This window comes from Haemaphysalis longicornis, unplaced genomic scaffold (genome assembly GCF_048455015.1).
Source record: "Haemaphysalis longicornis isolate Haplotype H1 unplaced genomic scaffold, Haemaphysalis longicornis Haplotype H1 scaffold_3, whole genome shotgun sequence".
NCBI classification, from domain to species: domain Eukaryota; kingdom Metazoa; phylum Arthropoda; class Arachnida; order Ixodida; family Ixodidae; genus Haemaphysalis; species Haemaphysalis longicornis.
This window is the reverse complement of record NW_027526335.1, coordinates 90,710,147-90,719,853: the sequence shown is the minus strand read 5'-3', so window position 1 is coordinate 90,719,853 and position 9,707 is coordinate 90,710,147.

Genomic DNA, 9,707 nt, shown 5'->3' with positions numbered 1-9,707 from the left:
AGCTGCGTGCGTCTAGCGGTAGTAATCTCGGAGTTGACACGTGTCTGAAGCGGCCCTTCCGGCGAAGGCGGCCGCCAGCCCGTATGATTGGCTCCCCCCGTATGAAAGATGCGCTCGAGGCAAATCCACTCATGCGAGATTAATAAGCGGGGTTCGTCGGTGCTTCGCCGGCCGTGCCGGCAGCGGTCGCTACTCTCCCGCGAAGTTGGTCGGACCAAGTTGGAGGCTTTAATTACGGATCAAATGGCTGTGTGAGGGCGCCTAGTGCGTTTCAAGCAATCGAATCTAAATATCCACCCGAAATTTAAACAGCGCCATTATTGCGAAGGAGAAACGGAAGCAGTAAAGGCAGTAAATCATGTCTGTGCGGCATAAGGTGTGTTTTCGAATGACTCGACGTGTTACGTTCGTCTTCCCAATTTGTTCCAAGAAAGAGCACGGCTTCCGCATGAGCTGCGATTAGAGCAATAAACTTTCGAGTTGAAGAAACGTGCTTTTTCAGTTCTGTTAAAAGAGTGCGTCGGCCTGTCAACGAATAATTTTCTGAACTTATTCAGTTTATTGCAATTATTGGAGCAAGAACCAAAACGCACGCACAAACGAAACGTTTTTTCACCATTCCGAGGATGATAGGCAAAAGACGGGTAATACGGTTGCTAGAGTTAATTTGCTTTGAAGGATAAGGCTGTTTTAGTTTTTCCTCCGTGCAACAGGAACACAGTTAAAATAATGCAGACTTTTTTTATACAGGGTCATCAAAGCTAAGTCGACAAGTTTTTTAAAAAAATAGGAGCTCAGATTTACGCGAAGACTACCTCTGCAGTGAGGTTATGCACCCAGGGGGACACATAAGTAGGAGGTAATTATTGATTTCGGAGGCTTAACTAACTAAAATTTATTAATGTACTTTTTTTAGTGGCTACAGTAACCAGGAATGTTTGTATTGGAAAGTTAGACGCAATCATATTTCCAAGCAGTTTCAATGGGCAGAATTCTTCTAGCGCATCCATAGTCCGAAATATAAAACGGCGAAGTTTAATTGCCGTTCACATGATTACGCATGCAAGACAGTCTGAACCGGAGCAAAGCTCCTCCCTCCTGTGACGTGCCTGCTATGTACGGTGTTTAATGCGACAAAGGGCATTAACCTGCTATAGCACAGCTGGTGCAGGGTTGTTCGCGTTTTTATTTAGGTTGCTTTCATTTTTGTAGGGAACATTAATTTTTTCCCATTTTTTTATCATATCAATACGCTTTAGTTACAATTATTCGTCAGCCACAGGACGCCTAGCGTATGCGTCAGGTCAATCAGGGTGCAGCATAGAGCTCAGTATTCGTGTAAAGAGGGAGAGAGAGAAAAAAATTGGCCGCGTATCTGCTCCTTTCGTTGCAAATGTCGACAAAAGACGATAGTCTTTATCGTCTTCGCCAAGTAAATGCCTCCCTTCGCTTTCCCGCTCTCCTCTCATGTTTTTTCCTATTGCGTCGCGCTCCTCCCAAGGTAAAGACGCCAAAGGTTTGCTTAAATCATTTTAAATTTACCGCGTTCCTCTGCTCCAAACCGGGTGTCTCGATGCCAGCGCTGCCGTATGGCGAAGACGCGCGTGAATCGAGGCGCCCTACTTCAATGTTTATAGAACCGCGTTTCCCTACTTCACGTGCGTTGCAAGCAGAACGTGGAACCTATCTAGTGGAACCTTTTGTAACTGTTGCCGATTGATTTTTTTCAAACGGCGCCAGAAGCTATAGTTGCGCGGGCGACAGCAGGCGACGGCGGAGTGAATTTTTTTTCTGCAGTCGATGAAGTATTTATTTTGAAAAATTCAAGCATGTATGACTTTTTAAAAGGAACACTGCAAATATCACTTCTGTATTAATTTTTTGTCTTATATTTGCGTAATGTGTTGTTCTTCTTCAACAATGTTGACAAGTATGAACATTACACCGGTCTTAGACGGGCAGATTTAGCTGTGACTATAAGACTATTGCGAAGGCATTGTTTTGATTTGGTCGGGTGGCTGAATCGAGTCACAGACGGACAGACAGACAAACAGACAGACAGACCAAAATTTCTTGGTTAAAGTAGCCCAAGAAACACTATCGTCTTTAAAAAAAACTTTATTCTCTAAACAGCCCTAGTCTGGGCCGTGGTGCCCCAGTCTCTTCTTTAGGAGACGGCTGGTCCGTAGAGCTCCCAGAAATCCTCACTGACACGAAGGCAGTAGGTCACCAGAACTTCTACACAAGGTGTACCCGGTCGCGTACCCAGACGACAAGTGCGAGGTGTGCCGTGACGAAACAGCCACCATGGAACACATTCTGTGGGATTGCAAAAAGCATCCGGATGAAGCACGAAGACGGATGTTCCCGCCATCGCTCGAATGGGCGACGCGGACAGAAGACCAAGAAACGCAACTCAAGGCCATCCAGCGGATCATCGAGGCACCCGCCGCGGTGGCTCAGTGGCTAAGGCGTTGCGCTGCTGAGCACGAGGTCGCGGGTTCGATTCCCGGCCGCGGCGGCCGCTTTTCTGATGGAGGCGAAAAGCAAAAACGCCCGTGTGTACGAGACTTCGGCGCACGATAAAGATCCCCAGGTGGTCAAACTTAATCCGGAGTCCTCCACTACGGTGCGCCTCATCGCCTGCGTTGCGTCGGCGCGTTAAACCCCACAATCAATCAATCAATCAATCATCGAGGCGTTAGCCAGGCAGGGACTCGGCGAGCCTGAAAAGGCGAGTCGAGACACTTGCAGGCGCGCCAAGAATCAATCAATCAATCAATCAATCCTTTATTGGAAGAAACCAAAATACATCGTGTGCTACAGGGACAGAGACTAAAGGCTAAATCGCCTGACGAGGACTCTGTCCCTCTGCAGTTCAACAACGTTGCGTGTACATTTTACGCAAAAGATATTGACAAATTGGGTATCTGTACAGAGCAAAGTTTGCCACAAAAAAAAAAATCTAGAACAACTTGTCTAGTAAAAGAACACCAAGAAAATAACTACATCCAAAATATATACGAGCAAGTTCACATCATAATATAAAGCAGTTCATACAACCGATACCCAAAAAAATAATAATAATTAACAAAAAAAAAACGCTTACAACTGATCAAATTGTTACAACAATAATACATGAATTTCTCATGACACAGTGAATAACTATACACACGTGTATAATATTTCGCTAAGCACGCTAACGCCATTCACAAAAAGAAAGCAAGAAAACAAACCAGAAAATTTCAGCTAGATTGCGTGAACAAAAATGGAAGGCAATATCAATTGCTGTAGTGGAGACCGAGTGACTGCAATACATTCTTAATGTGCTGTTTAAACGCACTTACCGAACGCGTGAAATCTATTTTACCATTTAATTTGTTAAGTATAGAAAGTGTTTGATATTCAGTTGTGTGTTTGCCATAATTTGTCCTGGTTTTCGGCATTCTCCTCTTTTTTTGTCGTATTGAATAACCTGAATCGTGATCTACGCCTGGCCTGCAAAGGTTATTTTGTTGTATGTACTGTAGCAGCTTAAAATAGTAAAGCTGGTCTGCTTTTAATATATCGTGTTTCAAAAACAGGGGAGATGTCGGCAGACTCTGGTAGTTTCCGTGATAGTTTTCAAAACATCTAAGCACTTTCTTCTGTAGCACAATTATTTTACTATAATTGCCGTACGTCGTTGTTCCCCATACTAATAATCCATAACAGAGCTTCGAATAGAACAAAAAGCGGTAAAGGAGTTTTTTTAGCCAAAGCGGAATTAATGTTGTTAACTTGTACAGGGTGCCAACAGTTCGAGCCAATTCTATCCATAAGTGTTCAACGTGTGTGCTTTCCATTATAATTCCTCCTGAAACCAAACGCCAAGGAATTTTTGCTCTCTAACCCTTTCAAGGAGCTGGTTATTGAACATAACTTTAAAAGTGGTGCATAACGGTTTATTTATAGGGCGAAATATGATGTACGTAGTTTTTTTGGCATTCAATTGTAACCTGTTATTTTTCAGCCAGTTTGACAGGCGTCGCATGTAATCGTTAACGCTGCTTTCAAGTGACGCAAGATTATTAGACGTAAAAAAGATATTAGTGTCATCTGCATACATTATGAGTTGTGGTGAATTGGGTACCGAAACAATGTCATTTATATATGCAAGGAAGAGGAACGGTCCTAAAATCGAGCCCTGTGGGACACCCTGTTTCAACATTAATTTTGAAGACATTGTGCCATCAACATTCACAGTTTGGTAACGGTCTTGCAAATATGACTTAATAAGATCTTGGGCAATTCCACGTACACCATAAATGAACAACTTATTAAGCAGCAGGTCATACTGTATGGAGTCAAAGGCTTTCTTAATGTCTAAGAACAGTCCAAGCGTGTATTTTCGATTTTCCATGTTAGCTAATATTGCGTCCTTGATAAGAAGTAACGCCTGCTCAGTCGAACGCCCTTTCCGAAAACCGTATTGGCTGTCTGTTATTATACCGTGTATATCAAAGAAAGAAACGAGTCTGTCCAAAATAACACCCTCAAAAATTTTAGATAGCGTTGTTAGCACGGAGATAGGGCGGTAATTTGATGGGTTTTCTGGATCACCGCTCTTGAATATGGGAGTGACTTTTGCAACTTTTAACTTTTTTGGGAAGACACCAGTGCTCAAGGTAAGGTTTATTATATATGCTAGAACTTCGGAGACAAACGGTGCAATTGAATTTATCTCGGACGGCCCGATGTCATCAATTCCTGCTGCGACGTTTAGTTTAAGCTTTCTTATTAGTGATTCTACCTCCATAGAATCAGTAGGCCTTAAAAAAATTGACTCGGAAATACATGTGGCAGATGTCGTAGTTTCAGCATCATCGCTATCATTCCAGCTGTTGTATGTAGAAGACGACGTAGGCCGCGTCTAAAGCGCGCGCGCTTTACTGCAGGTCAAATAAACGTTTTTCCAATCCAATCCGATTGCGTCGATTTGACATCTACGCCAGGACCCGGGTTCAACCAGTCCTCCCAGGAAGCGATGCGGGAACGCAGGTGTCGTGGTAGGTCTGGCGGATGGCACTCCCAGTAAAGGTGTCGTGCTGATGGGTAGGAAGGGCAGTTGGGTGTAGGGCAAGTGGGACGCGAGAGGATGCCATGCATGTAGTGGATAAGGGGTGGAGCGACAAGAGATGAGGTTTGTGCTTTTCAGACCACAGATACAGCTTCACGGGAGAGGGTGAGGTGGGGGACCGTGAAACACTACCTACTTGCGCGTAGCACGCACAGATGCTGTCCGCGTGCCTGATGTTGTAATATATTTTGAGTACCAGGGTTTAAAGAAAAACCACAAAAACAAAGCCACATGATAGATGATAAGGCGCCTGTGAACAATGTGAACCTCGGTACGTTCTTGTAAAGATTATGTTTGGAGCTGCTCTCGAAAGGGAAAGGTGGTTGACTTCATTCGAGGGCTAGCGCATGCGTCAGGCTAGGCAGGACGCAGAATTTCTCGCCCAAGAAGCCGAGCGCAGGCGTCTGGACCCATCATATGCCGCCAGAGAAGCCGAGCGCAAGCGACAAGCTCGCCGAGACGAGGAACATTTCATTCCCTCCGCTGTCAGCATGTGTAGTGGTTTACAGCAGCTGCACTGGACATCCACTTTATCGCGTCTTTTTTGTTGTTTCGTCTTCATCCAGCACAATATTCGAAGTTTTCCCGAACGCGGGCCAAGAGCCGTCGATTTGCTCTTCGTCCCGACGAGAAAATGGTTGCCCTAATCAGTAATTGCAATGACTTGCAATGCTTGAGTTTGGGAGCAGCTTGCGCCGACGCCGGCGATACCATGATGTGGTGAAGTTGCGTTTTCTGCCCAACGCCGCTGCTGGTGCGCCGCCCGCCGCGCCAAAACGCCTGGCCACGTCACCTGCGATACGGTAGTGGCGGAGGCCGGGAGTATTTTTCCCTCTCACATTCTGTCTAGAGCCAGTTTCCTTCGCTCGCAGACGATGCTTCAGCTGCTGCAACCCTAAGACACGCGGATAACCTCGTTGCCACGCTTCGATTTCGGGCCTTTTTACGTGGTTGCCTGCGTGGGAACGTCGTGTACCTTGTTGGGCATACCTTCCGCGATGGGTGTGTGAGTTTCGCGGACATGTGTAGCAGTGACAGAGAAGAGGTGGTCAAGGCCATTCCCTGTGGACTAAACGACGATTGATATCCGTCGGTGGCCCTAGGCCGTTTCTGTCGGTATTCGCCGCCCTCTAAACTGCGGTGAAAAGGTCTTTCATGCTGTTTGGGGCTACCAAGAGGTAACAACTCCTTAGGTTACCATTTGCAAACCAGATGTTGGTGGGCAAGTTGGCCGCAAGGAAATATTTCCCCCTCGGGGGCTGCTGTGCGCGTAAGGTACGTGTTTGCGCCAGTCGCAGTGGCGATGGTGGAGACTGCACAGATCCCCAGAAACTTAGAGAACGTGTACCACCTTAGACTTTGCGTCGACTAATGATGACGATGACACAAGAAGTTTCTTATGGAAGCTGGGGGCCGCCGGATGGCTTGAAGGATGGATCAGCATGGAACCAAGATTGCCGGTGAGCTTACAATTTTTATGGTCATTTTCCCCTGAATAGAAACAGTGTATATTCCGCTAATAGGAAATTAATAATAGCCGCATTAGCTGCTGCTTAGGGGTTCGGAAAATATCAAGACTTTTCTGGCTGCACAGTGTGCACCCTGTTAGGCTCTGGCTTCCGTGAATGCGTTCGCCAATCACCCTAACCTATAGATGGCTTGCACTGACGTCACCATATCGGCCATGTTTGTGACCCACAAGCACGGGGCGAAAGGCTGCACAGTTATCTGGTGCTTTTATTTCTGGAAACTTTAAAAAAAACTGGATGTGGGTCACAAGAAAGGGCTAGAATAGAAGTGTCAGCACATGTAAGTTTTTGGAAGCCTATTACTACAGTTGAAAATGGCTCCAACAAACTCTTGCCTAAACTTCTACACATACAGATTATATCGAACATATATACCTCGTGAACTGATAGTGACAATTTCAGTGACCCCCGGGACATAGCGACATTGGGCTTTGAGTGGAACGCCAATGTGCCAGATGAAGTGCTTCCTGAGCGGGGCGCAGCCGCTTCGTCACTGGTGTCCAGACAATCGGTGGCTTTGCGTGCCTTCATTTAAATGCTGTTCCTTCCTTAGCAGCACCGCTTCGCGAACGTGAGCGCTCTTGTACGAAGAATTTGAAAGACGGTAGTCGTTCTTGGGCTACTTAAATCCGAAAATTTTGCTGGCTGTGCATGTCTGTCTGCCTGTGCGTGTGGTGAGCGTGAGTGCGAGCGACTGCCTGCGGAAAAATATATTTTGAAGCGAAAGCTTTCTTAGGGACCGGTGGCGTGTGTCCTATAAAATAAACTAATACATTTGCCCATAGTTGGACGACCGAAAAGCTCTGATAAGATCTTTGTACCCACGGCGCGTGCATGAAACCGGGCTGCCATTGTATCCGAACGATTACTTGAAAATCGCGAAAAAGGGCCGATTCTAGGTAAGACGATGCACTCATCTATCACGAAGAAGGAGCACAATGTACACCTCCATCTGACACACCTGGTGCCGATATACACTTAGATCGTTCGTAGATGCGCTTACTTAGTGCGCGAAAAATCGTCGCATGAGTTCGTTCTTCGTTTGCCATTTGGGTCTTTGAGGGCTTGAAGATCGACTGGACGCTATTTCAGCGAAGATTACACATTTTTTAGCGAATGTTTTGACGCATTTTTGATCTTATAAAGCTTTCACGCTTCTCTCAGCTTTTGTTAGAAAGGGATGGTAAAGTTTTTTGAGTGAGTAAGTGGCGTCCAGATCTGCCGAGCGATGGTAAACACATGGCAGTGTACGAGAGGGCTATGGGTACAGGAACCATCTGTTACTCTTGTTTGATCCAAACTATCTCGAAACAAATTGCATGAGGATTTATTTGGAAATAATTCTATGAAAGTTATGAGTGTCTTTATTCTGTATGTATGCAGCAAGACCGCACAACATAACCCGATATAGTTACCCACGAATTCTGCTTCTGTGATCATCCATCTTCAAAATTGTGGAAAGGTTACCATTTTTTTGGCTTCGCCTTTTGTGAGTTGGACGGGTGAGGTAACATCCCGTTCCAAAAGATGTCATCAAACCCATCGGCCTGAACGCCGAAAAATATGAACAAAGGGTATCGCAGCGGTGTGTGTTTCGGACTGATAGAAAGCTCCCTCAGGTGACAGCTTTTGTTAGTTTTCGTTACAGGCCCCTTGAAATGCGGAAACGGGGATCAGGAAGACGGAAAGTGGGGCGAAAAAGCGTATAATAAGGCTGATGAACACGTCTGCGTGTGTTCGCTACAGCTTCGCTCCGTGTATGGGTCCCTGCTTTGGAGTAGCATCGAAGTCAGACACGCTAATGATACATGTCGTCCTAAAAATGTAAAATCTGACTCGATACTGCGGATTTATACAGGCAAGCTGTATTTTGTCGTCCAAGTTCATTGGTTATTGTTATCAGCCATGCGCATAGTAGCGTAGATGTCTGCTTAATTGCTGTCTTGCATTTGATCCATACTTTTATTGTCGTGATTACGAAGGAGTACAGAGTCGTTACTGCAGTGAAGGATTATAGAGCGGTAACAATGCAAGCGGTACGTATGGAGAAATATGTGAAGGCTGCGAAATAAAGCAGTAGAAGCCAGATGATTCCTATGGTTATCCAGTTTCTTTTCAACTGCAATTTGGGTGTGTAGTTCCGTGACTTAACAAGCACAGACTATTCGCATTAAAAGGACGGCGTACGCTTTCTGCTGGCGAAGCAAATACCGTGAGGCCGACCCAACAGCGCTGGGGGAAAACAAGCTTCTTGATAGGATACAACGTTAACTGAGAGTGAGAGGAGTTGGTGGCCATTGGGGGTAGAGATGTTAACTTACCATGTCCCATACAAGATGACAACATCCTAAACACACTAGAGTAGTCAGAAAGTACATTTTTTGTCCCCTGGCCGTGCTGGTATTCAAAAGAGCGGAGTTCATCAAAAGGTAATCTTATTTCGCACGAAATATTAAAACACTACGGAGCCAACTTGACCTCTGAGCTCGGTTAGTTGAGCTCCCAACCTCTTCGCCCACACAGTACATTTTAACAGCAATCGTTCAAACATGCTGAACACTGAAATGGGCTATGAAGCGGGCCGAAGTATACGGCAACGAAATAATTTAGACTGCTTGAGAACATTTCGCACGCACTGATTTCAGGTCAATTCGACACGGGTTTACCAAACGAGACCTAGGCGTCTCCTCTCAAACTTCATCAATTAAAACTCCAATTAAGCTTAAATTTGCTAGAAAGCCTTTACCATTAAGTTTTCTTAATAGTTTTCCTTGCTTGGGAAACACTAGGAAGTGCTGTGGGTTTAATTAGGACGGACAGCCGAGCCGTAAGCGTGATTCTAAAATGACTAATCCCGGGAGTTCTTGGTGACTCGGTTACCGATTGAGAAGTGCATTCTGCCATCATCGAAAATTTTGTTAAGCCAAGGCATGTCGAGAACAACGCGGCCAAGAAAATTGTACGTAGGAGAGTGGGGCCGGTCAGTTGGTGAGTCGGCAGTTTAGTGCGCTGTCAGGTACTGCAGCGTATCGATTTAGGCCGTACCCAAGCGACAAGGA